This window comes from Lactuca serriola, chromosome 8, assembly GCF_051521515.1.
Source record: "Lactuca serriola cultivar US96UC23 chromosome 8, Lser_US96UC23_V15, whole genome shotgun sequence".
Taxonomy (NCBI): Eukaryota; Viridiplantae; Streptophyta; class Magnoliopsida; order Asterales; family Asteraceae; genus Lactuca; species Lactuca serriola.
This window is the reverse complement of record NC_136415.1, coordinates 265,353,778-265,376,197: the sequence shown is the minus strand read 5'-3', so window position 1 is coordinate 265,376,197 and position 22,420 is coordinate 265,353,778. Positions and strand designations below refer to the sequence as shown.

The 22,420-nt window shown below is 36.6% G+C and overlaps 1 long non-coding RNA gene across 2 annotated transcripts; it reads left to right on the top strand.

Annotated features, from left to right (window-relative positions):
- Positions 1-8,138: 8,138 nt before the first annotated feature.
- On the top strand, positions 8,139-10,069 carry LOC145069571 (uncharacterized). 2 transcript variants are annotated; one of them, XR_013689559.1, is made up of 4 exons: positions 8,139-8,288; positions 8,363-8,548; positions 9,051-9,143; positions 9,849-10,069. It is a non-coding gene; the product is annotated as an uncharacterized LOC145069571 (long non-coding RNA). The 2 variants fall into 2 exon arrangements; XR_013689558.1 differs by having other exon boundaries at positions 9,051-10,069.
- Positions 10,070-22,420: the final 12,351 nt, after the last annotated feature.

Below are 22,420 nucleotides of genomic sequence, written 5' to 3'. Positions count from 1 at the left end.
TAGGATGCTCCATGGATGCTCCATGGAGTTAACCCATGGATTGAGAATTGAAGAGTCATGTTACATTAGGGTTTTACCTAATGCAACACACTATATAAAGACCATGTCTCTCCCCAAAATCGGCTACACTAGTGATACACAAGAGAAACAAGAGGGCTTGGCCGATTTTGAGTGTGTTAGAGTATTCTCTTAAGTTTATACTATGCATTTGGTGTTGTGTGAAGCATTTGAGGCATCACACTTGAGGTGCTAGGCTCACAAGGTTTCAAGGAACACTTTCAACAACAAGGTATGTAGTTCTATCTTTTATACAAAGAAAATTGTACCCCATGTATGCTAGATAGGTTCATAACCTTGGAAAACAACTTTGCATGATTAGTAGAAAAACATTGATCCAAGGTTATTAGGGTTGCATGTACACTTAGGAAGTATTAGAATACTCAAAACCCTTCAGTGGTATCAGATCCTAGGCTTGCTTGTTTGATTTTTGTGCAATCTGCTTGTAAAATCGAGTTTTCTGTCTTCTGCCCGTATGAACGCGCCGAGTCCATGGGGGGACTCGACGAGTCCATGACCAAATGCAAGCTACTCGTCGAGTCAGTTCATGCACTCGACGAGTAGAGGCTGCAGACTTCAGAATTTCGGTTCTTGTTGCTGGAAATGGACTAGGAATATTACCCTAAACTGTTTTGGTGTTTTAAAACTTGTTTTAGTTGGTGTAATGTTCATGTTAATCCATTTACAACAACAAGTTATCAAAATTACAAGTTTTTAAGTGTAATTTTTGATTCTTGAAAGTGTTCATGTTCATGTTCTTGATCTTATGATGTTTAGATGATCATAGGAATTATGTGTAACCTATGTGGTAGATTAATTCTTGATCTTTATGTGTTTTAATGGAGTCCATAACTTGTCCTAAAGTTATGGAAAACTAAAAGTCACTTTGTTTTGAAAACCATTAAAAGAACACATGGGTTATAAAAATGAAGAGTCTTCATTTTTAATACTCTAATAAACTCATAAGTTACAAGAAATGAAAAGTTTTGAAAGTTTACAAAACTTGCCCTCAAGTTTTGGAACAAGTAAAGTCTTGATTAAAACTTTAGATCCAACCCTTAGAATTTTAAAAGTTAAAATTTAACCCTTATACTTATAATATTATAAGTTAATAATAATATATATATGTATAAGATTAAAGTCGTCTTACCGCTAGTACGCCTCATTCACGAAGCCGGTCTATAAGGTGGGTATAAGGTTGTGGCCTATAAAATGGCAACTTAATGGGTGTCCACTCTCACCCACCGCTTGTTTGACTGGTGGAGGGTCGTTAGCCGAACGGGTAAGACAAGGACTTATAAATTCTCATTAAAAGTATGATGAATATTATATAGTAACTAAATGTTTTATTAAATTCCCAATCTTAGTTACTTTAGGAAAAATGTGAATAAGGTGCTAATCCATGAAATTACACTTTACACTTTGTCTAAGTCGTTAGTGGAGCGTGTGTGGTTAACCGGCACACTAACTTGGACTTAACAAGGTAGGTAAAGGGTGACTTAATATTTATCATAGTATCGATGGAGTGTGTGTGGTTAACCGGCACATCGATTGAGGGGTAATTTATTAAGGGTACCAAGTAATTTGCATGGTTACTTCACACCTCGTTTTGTGATCCTCGGCATCCAGTCACAAAACTTGGAGGGCACACTCGAGATTGAAACATGCCTTTGAAAAGTTCATTGAATCTCAAAAGAATCTAGGAGTTTCTAAGAACCAAATTAAATATTTTAATATTTCGACTTCGGTGGAAATTTGTGAATCGTCATTCACCTACCTTTCAAATATGTTATTACTTAGATTACGACATACCTCTTCTAAGTATAATATATTGTGATTGGGTCCTAGCCTTAATACTACATTTGGGTGTTTTTATTAAGGACTATCTCTATCTCTAAACTAAACTTTTCTTCTTTTCAGATGTCTGCAAACACTACTGCTTCTGGCTCTAATCCTAATGGCTCCTTTTCTCTTATGAACTTGTGTGGGAAAGTCACTTTTGATGGATCCAACTTTAATGAATGGATCAGAAACATCTGAATGATTACCCCGCTACGAGGACAAAGAATATGTCCTCGATAAGGAGCTTAAGGAGATTGATGAGACAGTTGCTACTCCTCAAGAGATTGCTGACTTTAAGGCACATGAAAGGGATGCCACCAAGGTGGCATGCATAATGATGGCCACTATGACAGCCGATCTTCAAAAGTCCTATGAGGACTACTACCCTTTTGAAATGCACCAAGATTTGATGGAAAGATACCATCAAAGTGCACGACAAGAGAGGTATGAAATCATCTCCTCCATGATAACAACTCGCATGAAGGATGGAGAACCCATCACGGGCCACATGAAGAAAATGCAAAGATTTGTGGACTGCTTGCTGAAGCTTAATGTGAACTTCCCCGAGGAGCTAGTAATTGATATTATTTTGCAGTCCTTACCTTCATGTTATAATCAATTCCACATGACATACCACATGAACAAGGAAGAGGTCACTCTCAGCAAACTTCAAGGACTCTTAAAGACCGCAGAAAGTGGTCTTAAGGGTAAGGCGGTTGTTACTACTCCTACTCCTACCAACTCCGCCCCTGTCTTGGCAATCGGGAAAGGACGAGGGAAGAAGAGAAAGAGTTCTTCGAAGGGTACCAAGGTTAGGACCCTTGATGGCTCTTCTTCAAGTGGAACCAAGAAAGGTTTCATTACTCCTTCTTCTGACCCAAAAGTGGCTGAATGCTTCTATTGCCATGAAAAGGCACATTGGAAGCGGAACTACCCAAAGTACCAGCAAGATGTGAAGGATGGGAAAGTTAAACCCAACCATGCAGGTATTTACACTATCTTATCTAATAACTCACCCCATTCTAATTCTTGGGTCCTTAATACCGGTTGTGGTATTCATATCTGTTCTGATTTCTAGGGACTAAGAAGAAGTGAGGATGTGGAGCAAGGAAGAATAAACTTGATCATGGGAAACAGGAAAGCTTCATCTGTCACCAAGATTGGAGTTTATACTTTATCGCTAAGTAGTGGGTTTAGTTTAGATTTGAATAAGTGTTGTTATTCGCCTGAAATGGAAAGAAATGTTATTTCCTTTCATGCATTGTATAAACAAGGTTTCACCTTTTCATTTGATAATGAAGTTGGTTTGATTAATGCTTTCTTTAATAATGTTCTTTATTTTAAAGCATTACCTTGTGATGGCGTGTATGAAACAGTATCTGTGGTTGATAACTTAGGAAATAATGTATTGTGTATTGATTCTGTTAATAATAATAACTTGGATAAAGCATCATTATGGCATTGTCGTCTTGGACATATAAGCAAGAAACGCATAGGCCAACTCCAAAAGGATGGAGTCTTGGAGTCATTTGACCTAAAGTCAGACGATAGTTGTGAATCATGCTTACTTGGAAAAATGACAAAGTCACCCTTCACAGGTTCTTGTGAGAGGGGTAAAGGTTTGTTGGACCTTGTACACACGGATGTGTGTGGACCATTCAAACATGCCACAAGGGATGCTAATCGTTATTATTTGACTTTTACTGATGATTACAGTAGATATGGATATGTCTACTTAATCAAGCATAAGTTAGAGACTTTCGAAAGGTTTAAGGAATTTAAACAGGAAGTCGAGAATCAATTGGGCAGGAACATTATGATGCTTCGATCCGATCGAGGTGGTGAGTATCTTAGTTCAGAGTTCCTCGACTATCTTAAGGAATGTGGGATTGTCTCACAATTGACACCTCCCAGGACACCACAGTTGAATGGTATGTCTGAGAGGCGTAATCAAACCTTGTTGGATATGGTTCGTTCCATGATGAGTCGAGCATCGCTACCAATCTCATTCTGGGGGTATGCCTTAGAGACTGCCGCCCATATTCTTAATCTAGTCCCTACAAAGAAAGTTGCCAAAACTCCTCACGAGATGTGGACTGGTAAAGTACCCAAACTAGACCACATCAAGATTTAGGGTTGTGAGGCTTTTGTGAGGCGTGAGTCTCATGATAAGCTAGAACCCCGAAGCGAGAGGTGTATTTTCATCGGCTACCCACAAAGATCCTTTGGTTACCTCTTTTATAGACCTAGTGATAATGTGGTCTTTGTAGCAAGAAGAGGAGTCTTTCGAGAGAGAGAGAATTTATAAGCCAAGGAGACAGTGGGAGGCAAATTGACCTTGAAGAACTTCAAGAGTCAAGCGGTGAAGGAACTTCAAACCCTAGCCCTCAACTTGAGGAGAAAACTCCTACTGAGCCAATTGGCGAGTCTGTACCTGTGAGGCATTCCACAAGAGTTAGGAATGCACCTGAGCATTAATATGGTTTCCATATTACTGCGGAAGGTGAGACACTTATTAGTGATGAGACACTAGTAGGTCTTGATGAAGCTAACAGCTACACGGAAGCCAGCAGGCCCTGAGTCTGCTAAATGGAAAGAGGCTATGGATAGCGAGATACAATCCATGTATGACAATCAAGTTTGGAACTTGGTTGAGAATGTACCAGGTCGTAAGACTGCAGGGTGCAAATGGATCTTCAAGAAGAAGACCGACATGGATGGTAATGTACACACTTATAAGGCTAGACTGGTTGCAAAGGACTTCTCTCAAATTCCTGGAGTGGATTATGATGAGACCTTTTCTCCAGTAACCAAGATTAAGTCTATTAGGGTTATGTTAGCCATAGCTGCATTTCATGACTATGAAATTTGGCAAATGGATGTCAAATCCGCTTTGCTTAATGGAAAGTTGACTGAAGATGTTTACATGAGTCAGCTAGAAGGTTTTTTCAGCAACGAGTACCCTAATAGAGTGTGTAATCTTGAGAAATCCATTTATGGATTAAAGCAAGCACCTCGCAGATGGAATCTTTGCCTTGATGAAAAGGTCAAGGAATTTGGCTTTTCTAGGAGTGAAGATGAATCTTGTGTTTATGTCAAGGCTAGTGGGAGTATAGTTAGCTTTTTGGTATTGTATGTGGATGACATACTACTCTTAGGAAATGACATCCCAACTCTGCAGGAAGTTAAGTCCTGGATTGGGAAGTGTTTCTCTATGAAGGACCTAGGAGAAGCTGCCTATATTCTAGGGATAAGAATTTTGAGAAACCGGAGTAAAAGACTAATTGGACTTCGTCAAAGTACATACTTGGACAAGGTGTTGAAGATATTCAGCATGCAGAACTCCAAGAAAGGAGAGTTACCCATCCAGAGTAACACCAGATTGAGTAAGACACAAAGCCCAAGTACCGAGGCTGAGATAGCAGAAATGAGTCGAGTACCTTATGCTTCAGTAGTAGGCTCGATCATGTATGCTATGACGTGTACTCGACCTGATGTAGCTTTTGCCTTGAGCATGGTTAGCAGGTATCAGGGGAACCCTGGCAAGGCACACTGGACTGCGGTAAAGAATATCCTCAAGTACCTACGGAGGACTAAGGATTGGGTCCTTACCCTCGGCGTGAGTGATGACTTGAGAGTTGTAGGGTATAGTGATGCTAGCTTCCAGACTGATAGGGATAATTTCCGCTCTTAGTCGGGCTGGGTCTTTACCTTAAACGGAGGAGCAATCACTTGGAAGAGTTCCAAGCAGGAGACAGTGGCTGATTCCACTTGTGAATCAGAGTATATAACAGCGAGCGAGGTAGCAAAGGAGGCAATATGGTTGAAGAACTTCATTGGAGACCTTGGAGTTGTACCAGCTGTAAAGGAGCCTATGGAAATTTTATGTGATAGTGAAAGTGTTGTTGCCTTAGCCAAAGAACCAAGGGATCATGGTAGATCCAGACACATCGACATAAAATATCATTTTATCAGAGATCGCATAGAAGAAGGAATCCTCGTGGCAAAGAGGGTATCATCAGATGAGAACCCAGCAGATCCCCTCACGAAGGGACTGAGTAGGGTTAAGCATCTCCAGCATGCTTGGAGCATAGGGCTGAAGGATGATATAAGTTTTAGTAGTTAGATAAATTATGAAATTTGTAAAGTGTAATTGACATTTGATGATGAATAAAAGTTGTGTTTATTTATGAGTAAAGTGTTACTATCTTTTGTCAATCGATTACTATATTTCTTTTGCATGTTTTGACTTCCAGAATAATTATGTTTGGTATATCATATTATTCGAACCTCCACAGTCGGTCATATGTCGGAAGTAGGTATGAATCAAGACTGTCATGATTGGTTGCAGAGGTCTAAGGTGTTGGACATGGCTACAACAACCATGAGTGCGCATAATTTCTGAGCATTGGACTCAACCCACGCTCACTGGAATCACTTCATGGAATTTTATCTCGAGTGATCGTGAGACAGTAATATCATATAAGTCTTCAAACCTAGAGATATGATTTGTTACTTACGAGTTGGTTATGCATTGATTGTATGAAAACGCATTGGTAACTCGATGTTATAAAACGTGCTTTTGTGTGTAATTCAATGAGTGGTAGAACAAGCATATGAGTCGAAGTTTATCTGTTACTTCTTGGATTAGAAATTGATATTTGGGCCCCTCGATGATTTTGTTTTGTCCTATGTACCGGGCCCGGTAAAAACTAAGTTGATGTGTTCAATTAAGTTCTTTGTCAAACAAATCGGAAATCGGGAAACAAACTGTTGGATAATAAGTAATACATTGTTCCATGTATTTGTCCGGCTGATATCTAGAACAGAGGATTATATGATCACTTATCTCAAATGGCGTATCAACATCTTCTCAGTTCCGAGAGACCTTGAAAGAGCTATGATTGCCGATCGGTTCCTGAAGTATTGCAGTTATAGTTATTAGACTTATCCAAGTGGGAGACTGTTGGATAAGGTGTCTAAGTCCATAACTATTTCTGGTAAATACTTGACCCGACCCGGCATGGTCCATTTAGGTTGCACGGCACCATGCAATTGGATAAACTAAATGAGAGAAATAACACATATGGTTTATTAATATACTATAAGTTCTAATATATTAATAATATTATTTAATTAGTTTTGATCAAGAATTAATTTAGAATTAATTAAGTGATCAAAAGAATAACTAATTAAATATATGGGTAGATTATGTAAATCTTCCATATCTTATATAGTGGGCTAAAAGGGTCCATGGATTATCAAGTTGGGTTCCACCCATAGGATGCTCCATGGAGTTAACCCATGGGTTGAGAATTGAAGAGTCATGTTACATTAGGGTTTTACCTAATGCAACACACTATATAAGGACCATGTCTCTCCCCAAAATCAGCTACACTAGTGATATACAAGAGAAACAAGAGGGCTTGGCTGATTTTGAGTGTGTTAGAGTATTCTCTCAAGTTTATACTTTGCATTTGGTGTTGTGTGAAGCATTTGAGGCATCACACTTGAGGTGCTAGGCTCACAAGGTTTCAAGGAACACTTTCAACAACAAGGTATGTAGTTCTATCTTTTATACAAAGAAAATTGTACCCCATGTATGCTAGATAGGTTCATAACCTTGGAAAACAACTTTGCATGATTATTAGATAAACATAGATCCAAGGCTATTAGGGTTGCATGTACACTTAGGAAGTGTTAGAATGCTCAAAACCCTTTAAGGAGAACCATGCATTCCTAGCCCATGTAATCAACGAGAAACGGGAAGTTAAAGATCTCGAGAGCATCCCCGAAGTCTGTAACTTTCCTGATGTCACTACAAATTAAATGACATTTAGTGGCATATATTTTTAAAGGCATATCTTATTTGTGCCACTATATTGTGTATTTAGTGGCATATTATATATGCCATTATAAATAATAAAAGATTTAATGACACTTAACATTTTATGCCACTAATATTCATATTTATTAGTGACATAATGATTTGAAATGCCACTAAAAGTTATAGATTTTTTGACGGATAAATTGTTATATGCCAATTATGTGCCACTAAATGTTTTACAGTGAATTAAGTAGTCTTTTATGCCACTATTTAATTTTCCTACCCAAAGGTTTATAAAAGGGAAAAAATAAAATTAATCTCGGTTATATGATGACTCTTTCACTTGGCAGGTAAATCCTTAAATCTTAATATACATTTACCCCCTTCAGTGGACCAGCACATACCCTAAAAGGCTAAAAACCTCACTCGACTAATGCACAATCGTGTAATCTTCCCGATGACGAGAATCATTAGCGCTCACCTTCCCTCTCTTCACAATGACGAATTCACCTATCCCGACTTCATCATCTCGTTTTCTCGACTAAATCGGCATAAATTCCAGGTACCCAAACCTCCCTAAGGTTCATAAGGTTGTAGATTATTTCATTCATTGTTCGTAATTGACTTTGATTTCAGGTGCTCTTCCCGGCGACCAAATCCCTTTCCAGTGCGCTCTTGTCGACGACGACTCCTATTATGGCAATTTAATGACCGATTGGCACATACGTGAATACAAATTCGACTAAATTGCTTCAATCTCTATATCAACAATATAAAGAAAATTTTGAACCCTAAATTCTCTGTTCTCAATCTCTATCTCAGGTATACAAGATATTTTCTCTCCTCACTTATGTTGATGTTTGTATTTGATTATTCATGTCCTTTAGGCTAACCTTGATTGAATCGATAGCTTCAGATAAACAAAGTTTTGTTTAACCATTGCGAAACACTCTTGCCTAAATTGTATCATAGCATCAATTTCCTATTAGTCATGGCGAGTCTTGGTCTCTTGGAGGGTTTTCTATATTAAATTAGGGTTTTTTTTTTACTAATTTCACTAAATTTTTTAGTAGTTTCTGCCACTAGTGACATCAACTGTTAATCAACATTGAATCTTATCTTAGATTGTTACATAATCTTTACAGTTGACTATCACTTGAATTGTTTATGATCTTTAAAGGAATTTAGAACTTGAATAAAACTAGAAAGTTGATAACCAAAAGATAGAATGCACTAAAAGGTATTTTGTATCTGTGTATATTATAGAACATTGATGCTGTTTTTTATATAGATGCTTGTGGATGTTAATTCCTTCTTTTTGTAGGATGAACAAGGTGTTTGATGAGGATATTGAAGAGGATGATGAGATCTGGAACCAATATCCTCTTAAAGATGTAATTAACACCACAAGAAACTCGTAAGTGTCCTTTAGGTTATACAAATTGTTTACATGATTTTGTTTCTTTCTTTTCATGCATAAGATGATACAAACTATGTAGAAGAAAAAGTGGCTGCAAAAGTTTTCGACAGTGACATTGATGAAGATGTATGTATCCTCTAGTTCACCTTGATTTGAATTTCATTGTGAAGACTAGTTAAACTATCTGTCCTAACAAATTAAATAATATAAAATGCCTAAAATGCCCCTAACTCTCATGTAGTAATAAGAAGCTCTTTATTTGTTGATTTCCCAAAGTACCTCTATCTAAACTAACATGACTAAAGAGGGTACCTAATACATCAGCTTCATCTTGATTTGAATTTCACTGTGAAGACTGATTGGTTTTATTGACCAAATTACTTGGTTTGACTACAAGAATCGGTGCTAGAAGAGGATGTAGAAAATAAGCCAGATGAAAGGTTAGTTTTTTTTTTTTGTAGTTGACATAAAGTGAAAAATAAAAATTAAATCTTGAAAGTAAAGTCTATATAGGAAGAGTTCAAAGAAGAGATAGGCGTTTTCCAGGAAGCAATTGCCAAAGAAGAAACTTGTTTCATAACCTGATTGTTGTAAAAAATAATGGGATGTCCTTTCAATCACAAGTTCGTACATCAGCCCCTCCATGTGAGTAGTTACTTATTTAAATGTCTTTTGAATTGTCTTTATTTTTTTTTTGTACAGGAAGTTACAAGTATTGATTCCAGAAAAAAGCTAACATGAGGTGATACAAACTAGCATGAAGTTTGGGGAATAAGTTCCACTATAATGAAGTTTCAAGGATTTTTTTTATATTTAATGTGTACTTTGTTCTACATTTTGATGTATTTGTAAGTAGACATTTGATTCAATGGAGCTTTTCTTATTTTCCATGGAATACAATATAATTAGTTTTTATATTTTATATTATATCAGAAAATATGTCTGTATAAGGAAACATTAATTCTAGAATTGTATGGATATTTATGACACAAAATGTTATAAAATAATTTCATGTACTGTGGCACATAATAAGTGCCACTAAAAGTGGCATAAACTCTAGAACCACATAAGTAATCACCGGCACAAAATATGTCCCACAAAACACTTTTTGTCTACTGTGACAAATAAAAGAGTGCCACTAAAGACCTAAAAAAATGCAGCGGCAAAACCGAAAAGTGACACTAAAGGGATTTAGTGGGAGCGCTTCTAGTGGCACTTTGTAATTATGTCGCTAATTCTTTGAAAGATATTTAGTGGCACTCTTTTAGGTATTTAGTGGCACTTTTTGTGTGCCACTAAATGACATTTTATTTGTAGTGTGTCTTTCCCGAAGAGCTCCCGGGAATTCCTCCCAAACGCCAAGTCGAGTTTCACATCGACCTAATTCCCGGAGCAAATCATGTAGCCAAGTCTCTATATCGCTTAGCTCCAGCAGAAATGCAGGAGTTATCTAGCCAACTTAATGAGCTACTCAGCAAAGGGTTCATCAGACCGAGTTCCTCACCCTGGGGAGCCCCGGTTTTATTTGTGAAGAAGAAAGATAGATCTTTTCGGATGTGTATAGACTACCGTGAGCTGAACAAGTTGACCGTCAAAAAACCGTTATCCTCTTCCTCGAATAGATGACCTCTTCGATCAACTTCAGGGAGCCAACTATTTCTCAAAGATAGACCTTAGATCAGGGTACCATCAGCTACGAGTTCACGAGAATGATGTTTCCAAGACAACATTCAGGACTCGATATGGACACTACGAGTTTGTAGTGATGCCCTTCGGGTGTGTCGCCTCTTTCTGGACAAGTTTATCATTGTGTTCATTGACGATATACTTGTCTATTCCAAAAGTGAAGAAGATCACAAACAACACTTGAGGATAGTGTTGGAAACTCTTAGATCGGAAAAGTTGTACGCGACATTCTCCAAGTGCGAATTCTGGATTCGGAAGGTAACTTTCCTTGGTCACATGGTAAGCGAGGAAGGTATACACATGGACCCGTCCAAAATCAAGGCGATAGAGAATTGGTCGGCACCGAAGACACCCACAGAAATCCGTCAATTCTTGGGTCTCGCCGGCTACTATCGCAGATTCATCCAGAATTTTTCTAGAATCGCCAAACCCCTAACCACTCTGACACAGAAAGGTGTACCCTTTTGTTGGAGTGAAAAGCAAGACACTGCATTCCAAACGTTAAAGCGAGCCTTATGCAGCGCACCTATCCTATCCCTTCCCGAAGGGACAGAGGATTTTGTTGTCTATTGCGATGCGTCCAATCAGGGCTTAGGATGTGTGCTTATGCAGAGAGGAAAAGTTATAGCTTATGCCTCGAGACAGCTGAAGGCACACGAAGTTAACTACACGACTCACGACCTAGAATTAGGAGCAGTGGTCTTCGCACTGAAGATTTGGAGACATTATCTCTACGGAACCAAGTGCACGATCTTCACAGACCATAAAAGCATGCAACATATCTTCGATCAGAAAGACTTAAACACTAGACAACGGTGATGGGTAGAGTTGCTCAGTGATTATGAGTGCAAAATCCGCTACCATCCCGGCAAGGCCAATGTGGTAGCAGATGCCCTTAGCCGAAAGGAAATCTCAAGCAACAAGGCGATGACATTGACAATGACCATCCATTCCCACTTATCCGCATAGATTCGAGAAGCCCAGTTAGAAGCTTTCAAATGAGAGAAAGTGTTGAATGAAACCTTGAGGGGAATGGATAAGAACCTTGAGATCAGAGGTGACGGAGTCTATTGTTTCATGGATAGAATCTGGACCCCAAAGTTCGGAGGGTTCAGCGAGATTGTCATGAATGAAGCTCACAAGACCAGATACTCTGTTCACCCAGGTTCGGACAAGATGTACTTGATCTCAAAAATCTATATTGGTGGCCAAATATGAAAGCCGAAATCGCTACCTTTATGGGCAAGTGTCTGACTTGCGCCAAGGTAAAGGTCGAGTATCAGAAGCCCTCGGGTCTGCTCCAACAACCCGAGATACCTGAGTGGAAATGGGAGATGATTACTATGGATTTCATCACCAAGTTACCCAAATCTCCAAGTGGGTACGATACCATTTGGGTAGTTGTCGACCGATTGACAAAATCCGCTCACTTCCTTCCAATTAAAGAATCGTTCAAGATGGAAAGACTTATGCGAATCTATACCCAAGAGATAGTCCGACTGCATGGTGTACCTGTGTCCATTATCTCCGATCGAGATAACAGGTTTACCTCAAGTTTTTGGCAGTCCCTTCAGAAAGATCTTGGAACTAAGCTGGATATGAGTACAACTTATCATCCTCAGACAGACGGGCAGAGTGAGAGAACTATCCAGACCCTGGAAGACATGCTGAGCGCATGTGTCATCGATTTTGGAAAGTCGTGGGACACTCATTTACCATTGATCAAGTTCTCGTATAACAACAGGTACCACGCCAGTATCAAGGTTGCCCCGTTCGAAGCCCTCTACGGTCGCAAGTGCATATCCCTTCTGTACTGGGCCGAGGTAGGGGACACGCAGCTAGCTAAGATTCGAGTCCCCGACAGTGCTCTCACTAGTCCTGAAATCATCCGCGAAACCACCGAGAAGATCATCCAGATCCGAGAACGACTGAAAGCTTCACGAGACAGACAAAAGAGTTACGCCGATAAACGACAGAAACCTCTAGAATTTCAGGTTGGAGATCGTGTCCTGTTAAAGGTCTCACCTTAGAAAGACATGATACGTTTTGGAAAGAACAGAAAACTTAACCCAGGGTACAAAGGACCGTTCGAGATCCTCGCTAGGATCGGTCCCGTAGCCTATAAACTCCGATTACCTCAAGAGCTTAGCAACATCCATCCTGTATTCCACGTCTCTAACCTTAAGAAGTGTCTATCCGATGAAACCCTCGTGATCCCTCTTGATGAGATCGAGATTAACGAAAACCTAAACTTCATAGAAGAACTAATCGAAATCATGGATCGAGAGATCAAACGTACGAAACAGAGTCGCATCCCGATAGTGAAGGTTCGCTGGAATGCCAAGCGGGGACCCGAATTCACTTGGGAGCGCGAAGACTCGATGAAGCTGAAATATCTGCATCTCTTTCCGATTCCATAAGTTGTATCTTAATCTTGAATTTCGGGATGAAATTCCCTCTAACGGGGGGATAATGTGACAACTTTAAATTTATTCCGTCACTGTAGCCCATTTCCGTTAATAAAATATATTTTTATTAAAAATTTTCCATTAACTTTTGGATTAATTTAATTAAGTTTGGACTTTTTTTTAGACTTCACAAGTGTCGGAACACATTAGAAACATGTTAAAACACCCTCGATATTTATTTGGAAAAGTTTTAGTTACAATTAAGTCCGGTTACGCGAATTTAATCGGGTAAAATTGTAAACCCCGTTTAACGTCGGTATTGGGTGGATTCCCACTTGGCCACAAACTCAAGCATTATATAAAGGATGAGTGACCTTCATTTGAGCTTTTTCCCACCTCCTAATAACTTTCTCTCTCTAAAACTCAAGTTTTGATCCAAAAATGCCCATTCAAGCTCCAAAATCGTAAGTAATCTATCCTAGCTTGTTGTTTAACTTGTTAGGAATGCAAATCTGTGTTAAAATCATCCAAAACACTCAAAACTTGTGTTTACGGTTTAGGAACACCTCCCAAAACTTTAAACTCCTATAAAAGGGTTTTGAAGCCCCAAAACCCTTCCAAATCCTTTCTAGTGCTTAGCTACGACTTAAAGACTTGCATGTACGAGCGTAGAGCACCAAAATCATGTCATTTGGGTAGTAAACATGATTTTATGGCCCAAGAACATTCTTAGACCGTAAACACTCCTTCATAGACCATAAACACCTTTTAAGGTGTTAAATTGCCCCTTAAACACCTCCAAAAGCTTACATGAGTGCCTAGAACCTTGTATTCCTTCATGTGATGCACCAAACCATGTAAAGATGAGCGACACTTGAGTTTATGGTTTGGGAAGGTCTCCCAAAACCGTAAACACCTCCAAAGGGTGTTTAAGTGCCCTAACACCTTGTATGGCTTAGATTTGGGTCGAGAACTTTGTATGCTTAACCTACAACCACCAAAACACATGAAAAATGGACAAACTTGAGTTTACGGCTGTAAACTCATGTGTTTACAATCGTAAACTCTCCAAGGGTCCTTCAAGAAGCGTAAACCCCTTTTCCAAGGTCAATTCAAGTCCCGATCACTTCCTAAGCCTTTGATTCAACCTTAGAACCTTCCCTTATGCAATGTAAGACCTTTAAACATCCAAGAACACACCACCCATGAGTTTACGGCCGTAAACTCATGGGGATATGGTCTTTTGGCCATAAACATCTCTAAGGGTTTACAGTCGAAGAGTAAACTCCTTATCTAGGCCCTACACACCCTTAGATGCAACCCGGATCATTCCTAACACTTGAAATAAAGTGTTTTTGCGCCTTGGAGTGTATTTTATTAATTAATTAGTAGTTCAAAGTCTAATTAGGTACAATTATGTATCTCCTTATGTTACATAGGAACCTCGTGTGTGTGTTCAAGCCTTAAACTGACACTTAGCATCCTAGCCGACACATTTCTTGTCTGGTGAGTTCATACCCCTACACCATTTTCCGTGTTTATTTTTCATGTTTTAAGGGGGGGAATACAAGAAAAAGTACAAGGAAATCTTGTACTCAAACTTATTATTTCATATGAAATGTTACATGTTTAGTATGCTTTTAACACTGAAAACCATATTATCAACCGTCTAACTTGCAGAGTTAGCTTTCAAACTAATTGTGAAACTTATTATAAAATGTTATATTTTATATTTCACAAAGGATTTCAAGCCATTCATAGAAAAGGATTTTCCATAATATTACATGTAAATTCGTTATTCTTAAGATTGGCGACATGTCCTCAGTAACACTCCATGAAGATACGCGAGTGGAGGACCGCCCATGTAACCAGAATCTCCTGGAGGGAGAACGTGACTTGAGTGTGTAGATCTATATGGGGCTGACTACCCCGCACCTTGCTGCTAGCTACAGTGGCACCGGCAAGTCTACAGGTGACAAAAGTCATAAAATGATATTGGACTTCTTATTGCCATATCTAGTCTATTGTAAGGTTATGGAACTCGCAACTTAGATAATGGAGATTTACTCTTAAGTAATAATGAACTTAGTGAACTAACCTCAAAGTAATAACTGTTTGATTACTAGAGGGTATCAGTAATACCCTTAGGTATTAGCTCACAACTTACTGATTAGTTTTATATATGTGTTAAAACTAATGTACTTTCCAAGGATAACCGAACTTTCAGGGAAACTTTACTTAACATTGCAAGTATGATAGATACTTGTACGCTTTATTTCTGATCGATAACCAACCACCAACTTTTAAGGAAAATAAGGGTTTTTTCCTGGGATAACTTAACTTGACTTGTCATAGCAGGCTGTTTAACAAATGGATAACCAAACTTCTTTTATAAGAAAATATGGGATTTTCTTGGGAAACAACTTTTCGCAAACTTAAAGGAACATTTTCTTTCACAAAAACAAACCGCTTATGAACTCACCAGCTTTATGCTTATATTTTCTAAACTGCTTGTATTCTCAGGTTTTCATTAGACAGGTATCCCGCTTTCTTTTGGAGAAGATGGAGCGTATAGAAGTCTCGTCTTTACTTTTGTCATATTGATGTGTATATATATATATATATATATATATATATATATATATATATAACATGTATTAACTTGCTTTCAAACAAATGTAAATATTTCTATGTAATGTAATGATTGTGTTTACTATGCTTACTATGTACATTGGTTGTGATACTTTACATGACATCCGCCGCCTCAGAACATTTCCGCCATTGGTTTCGGGGTGGAAAGTGATACGTGGCGCGATCTGAGCCACTACTTCCCCACGCCTTGCCATCAGATGGTAACATGTGCCCAATGAACGCCCAATGTTTAGCTAGAAAACACCCCGCTTTCGGCATATTCACAGCCTATAAATAGAAGACGCAAATCACTCAATTCTTCACACCTTTCTCACCCCATTCTTTCCCAAACCTTCTAAAACTTTCCCTAGCACTTCCTAAATGTTAGAACCGAGTCCCGGAGCGCTAGAAATCCCCGAGAAGAAGTTCTTTCAACTCAGAAGTTTGCCCGCACATAGCTCGGTTCCTCGCTAAACCCCATTGTAAGTGAGTTAAGCTTACCCTACTTTAAGTATAACTTATGTTTCAGTTCATTATCGTTATTATGAACCTATAAACAAGATTTATCAGTGATTCCATGTCGTTATACTAATTGATCTACTTATAGGGATGATGTCTAGGTTGTGATTTACTGAGGTGTTTAAAGTGAGATTTCCAAACAGTATACTTCGTATACCAAACGGACCCTACCTCCGATATGATCCTACCTGGTTGTTTCTTACTTGATATATCGTGAAGTAGACTTGGAATTAATGATAAATCTAGACTAATACTTTGTCGTAATAAATATTAGACTAAAAATTTAGCGATAATAATGCTAGGATTCGTCGAAGGAAAAGACGATTTTTAGAAGCGAAGCGCTGCCCGAATTTCGAGTCATCACTTTAAAAAGTGAGTGCATAGTTACTTTCATCTTACACATTGAAATGAAGTGATTAATATTAATACATGATATATGTGTTTTATCTGTGTTCCTGATATCTATGCTAGATGAACGATTTATATATGTTTTATGTGATCTAAACTTTATATGCATTTTTATACCTATAAATATATTGGGTAAAGATGGGTAGATGAATGATGAGATGATGAAAGATGATATAGATGATGATAGATGAAAGATTTTGAGAAGCCTTGAATTTAACGATGATCCAGTAATCTAGCAGAGTATAGATGATGACCACAGACTATTCTAGACAGTCCAGTGGAGCGCTAGCAGGCTCGCAACCTGTAGGTGTTTGTAAACGACGTGTTCACCAGATGTACTCTAAAAACACTGACAACTATGGACTTAGTGCCTTACAAATGAACATTGGCACCTATCGACTTAGTGCCTTACAAATGAACATTGTTCAGCTGTGCGGAGTAGATAACATCAGCAACTATGGACTTAGTGTTTGTTGAAAAAACCCTAGCAGTGATGGAATTCGTGTCTATTCCATAGGAATTACTAAATGAAGAATAGATGATTCTTAGGGTAGATCCTTAAGAATAAATAAGATAATGGGGATGGGGAGTTGAGTTAATTGTTTGATGATTAAACATAATAATTAAATTATTATGGGTGGAAAAACCTACGTACACACCAGGTTTCCCAACCTGACCCACTTAGTTTATTTGTATCACAGGTGTCAATACGAAGATACATTACACTGAGAGATTAAAGGAGACGTAAATCATTAGTATAAATAAATGTAAGGTATTTTTATGCTTATTTTTCTATATTAACGATGACATCCCAATGTTTTTATATAAACAAAATACATTTCTTCGGAAATGCTTTGACAATATCTTTATCATGTTTTCTGGGAACAAATTGCGCAATATTATTATTTAAAATGAATACTCTGATTTTTAAATAAGCATAAATAAAATTTTGAAAATGACCGTGTATTTGGGGATGTTACACACGTTGTGAGCTTGTGTAGGCACCACGGCTTTGCCTGGTGCTCACACGTGGCACAGAAAGCAGGTAAAACAACCACTTTAAAAAAATTCACAACTTTCAGTTATAGGCTCAGTTTTTGACATTATTTATATCCACGCATAGGTATTGACGAGGTCTACAACTTTCCTTTTGACCACGTTGGCTAATTATCGACCGATTTTACATTTCATAGTTTGAGAAGATTACACTGTTAACGACCGTGTAAAATTATTAACTTCTACATACAGACTCCGTTTTCGACTACCTTTTTCTTGTTGAACTCCTGTTAATGAGATCTTCAATTCTCATTTAGATCATTTTGGCTAAAAATTGATCAATTTAAAATTCGATTCCTGAGTTGTATACTGCTACGTTAAATTTTAGAAAAATCATAATTTCCTCAAATGAAGTCAAAATTTGACGTTCTCAATATACATGCTCTCGGTTTAACGACTACTATAAATTTCATTTAGATTGGTAAGGCTAAAAAATATTTTGTCAAAAATTTAATTTTTATGATATGCGGTGTCGTGTCAGTTCAGTCGCACGGATTATAGCTTCTTGGTTATAGGTCTGATTTCAGCGTTCTTTATATTTACGAAATCCTTGCGACATATATACGATAACTTTGGTTAAGATTATTTCTCCTAAGTAATCTCCTATCAAAAAGTAATTTTTAACGCCTATTATCTCTAAGGTGACTAGCCCGAATTTGTGGGCGTTACAGATGCGATCGATCGCAATCCATCGTAGTCTAGAGTCTTTGGATGCGAACAAGGATGGAAACTATTTCAAAGTGTGATAGGTTGTGATGCGTTGTGACTGGTTCTAAATTGTCAGAATGTATCAGAACTCCTTGTAACTATATGCAAATCCTCGGAGTCAATGTGAACAACATCAAAAAGTGGTTAGATGCGAACATCAGAATAGTGGTTGCAATTCTCAAAATTCTAAGGGCTTTTTGTGAGGAGCTTGCATGGTTATTGATGTCGGCTAGAGCCAGAAGATTCTAGAGAAGTTTTTAACTTATTTTTAGCATTTATTTAATAGTTTCCTTTTCTTTATTACTTTTCTTTTAACTTTTAATCATTGTTAGGCTATAAATAGCCCTTTTTGTTGAACATTTGAAGCATTGGTGAATGAACTAAATTTTGAAGAACATTGTTCTGATTGAGTTGCATATCCCCTACCAATTCTAGGACGCGTATTCTAGGTTGATTTCGAATTCAAATCAATAAGTCTTGATTTGTTTTCATCGATACTCAATCTATATTGGTCTTGATTGTTTATAAAAGCTATCTTTTCTTGTTTTCTTGTTGAACCAGTTATCATTGTTCTTGTTTTCGTATAGTTATTATATTTTCCGTTGCTTTCTTAAAATGATAAAAACACTAAAAGAAGTCACCCCCCCCCCTCATAATCATGTGTGTGTGTGTGCGTGAATATATATCTTATAAAACATTTACCAGTTTTAGGACAGACAATACTTAATTTTAAGTAGTATAAATTATGATGTTTTTGGTATAACTATTTAATGCATAGATTGAATTAATTTTGAATATTATTCTATATATTAAGTATATTAAGTAAAATATAAGATTACAAAATAAAAATTGAATTTTAAATTTTAAAGAAAAATTAATATATAGTCTTACTCTTATCCCTTAAATATCTCATCTCAAACTCATTGGAAAATAATTTGTTCAAAAGTTAGAATGAGTATTACTTCAATTAAGAATGATAAAATTTACCACTTTTAGTACAGTCCATACTTAATTTTAAGTCGTACAAATTAAAAAGCGCATACAATTCATCAATGTGCAAATTTGACTAATTATGTTAGACATTTTAGCGAAAATTAAGGAAGTGATATAATTGTTCGTTTGAGTTTTATATAAAATGATAAGATTATTAATAGATAACATTAGATATTTTTACATATTATCCAACACAAATTACAATTCTAAAATGTACATATACCCTTAAATTATGGAATAAATAAGAATTAAAACCAATATTGGACTAATTTATATAATGGCCGATTCATAATATAAATTTAGAAGTATTGTTATATTTTAAGTTTGAATTCCAAAAATCCCTTATATGTAGGTGTCCATCTACTTATATATTGAACAATTGATGGCACAATTCTCTCCCCTCGATAAACATCACCCTTTTCTTTCGTCCGTGCCTCTCTCATTTGTTATTCTCACTTTCTCTCATCACATCGTAGCCCAAAAACAAAAACTCTAGCGCTCACCACTGCATCCCATTCTTAGTGCACAAAAAAACTAATTGTCTCTACAAACTAGTTTCTGAAAGAAATTATTCACACTCATCACTTAGTGCGGGTAAACGGCTAGTATATATATATATATATATATATATATATATATATATATATATATATATATATATATATATATATATATATATATAAGCATTTATGTGTAAAGTCTTAATCACAAATCTTTATGCATAATGTACAATAAAATAATGCATGTCTTAAAAATGTCTTAAAGACAAATTATACTGCATAATATACAACACTTCAATCCATCATACTAAATCACACAGATTAGCACGCGGATTAGCACACGGATCGCCAAGGTGTGTTAAACATACCATTGATTATATTAAAAATCTAGCGGTGGACATTTTAACAGATAAAAATCAGATACCACTATCACATAGAAAGCACAAACACACTCTCAAATGAAAAATACTTATACAATTGATTTGGTATGAAAGATAACTACACTCCTTCACTTTCATTTTCGCACGCACTCTCTCTCTATCATGTAGCCTCTACCGGAAAATCGCACCATTACCACAATAAAACAACGAGACTCATCCTCCCTTATCCTTCGCCACACATCTTCATGCACCATCCTTCTCCATCAACATTATCCTTTACAATCGGTGCTACCACCCGTGCTCCCCACTGATAGTGTCTAATTCTTAAATTACGTCTTGCTCACCTCGTTTAGCATAACCATTTGATATCATAAGTTTGCTTGTGTTTCTTCCGTGTATCACCGCTGGTATCATTTAGCGCTAATATTTCGTCGTCGTTTACCATTGTTGGAAACCCTTTATCGGATCTAAGAAAAAACAAAGTAAAAGAACATGAATTCGAAAGTGGTAGAAGGATGAGTATCAGAATCAACTATGCATAGATGTTTAAGATCTGGATTGAAAAAAGAGTTTCAGATGATATAATGCTTTGAACATTGTTTCATTATTGTTCTTTTTTGTTTGTGATATGAATTTTTTTTTTCTATTTTTTTTTTAGGTGTTTTAATGTCGTTTTCAAATTTCATGTGTTTTTGTAAATTTGAACGTGGTGTGTTAGATCTACGTTTATGTGCTTATTTGTGGTTTGTTTATGTTAAGTACTTTGAATGGAACACGTAGATGTTATTTTATTTTATAGATTTTTGTTTGAGTATGATTTCTTTATAAGAAAATTTATATTTCTTTTATGTAAAATTTATGAAAGTAATTGGATTTTAGGTGCAAAATTTCCATCATTTTTGTGTTTATAGATTTTGTTTAATTTTTTGAAGATATATTATAACATGGTTTTGTTTTTATAGTGTTATGAAGTGGCAGTTCCATATTCAAGGAAAAATAAATCAAGAACTACAAACAAGACATTGAAATTAAAAAGAATTGTATCTTATGAAAGAAACTATAGCAAAACATGGTTGTATAAGGTTTTGTGGGAAATCAATGACAATTGTATTTGAAGTTTATAGCTATAATAAATGAAGAGTATAAATTAATTATAAAGACATTGCCGTACTAAAGATATGAACAAATTATTTTACAAGCAAAATTTTAAACAAAGTAAATCTTATAATAATTATTAGTAAAACTTAAAATAATTATTGACACTCCAATTTTTAAATATGTAGGTATGCAAAAACTTTTAACATTGAAATATCATAACGTAAATTGAAAAACAAATATTGAATATAAGTCAAATTTGTAAAAATATAAATCTTTGAACATCTAAAAACTAAAAAGAAATAAATTGTAAATAAGTCAAAAGGGTACAGTAGCAGACATCTAAAAATTAAAAAGCAATAAAATGTAAACAAGTCAAAAGGGTATAGTGGGGAGACAAAGGTAATGGGTTGACATGGTATAAGCAATAAAATGTAAACAAGTCAAAAGGGTATAGTGGGGAGACAAAGGTAATGGGTTGACATGGTATGTCAAAAATTAGATGTTTGGTCCAAAAAGTTTTGGGGTTGCATCGGTGGTCCAAAAGGTTTGATTTGTTGTGGAATTAGTCGAAATGCTTAACAGTCGTTTGTGCCCTCCGTTTGTGTGAGGGTATTTCTATTAATTCACACCCTTCTTTTAATATCCTATTAAATTAAACCCCTAAGTTCTACTTCCCTTATTAATAGATCCAACGAGTGTTCCCCCTTTTTCGTAAATCGATATCTCCTCCTGCTAAAATCGAAATCGATATCTCCTCCTGTAAGTAACTTTGTCTTACCCATATATGCGAAGTTGTAATGCTGTAAGAGGTTAATGAGGATAGAGATGATGGAAAGTGAACAGAAGATTATGGAGTAAGTTCCTATTCAGGAATTCATCTCTTCGTG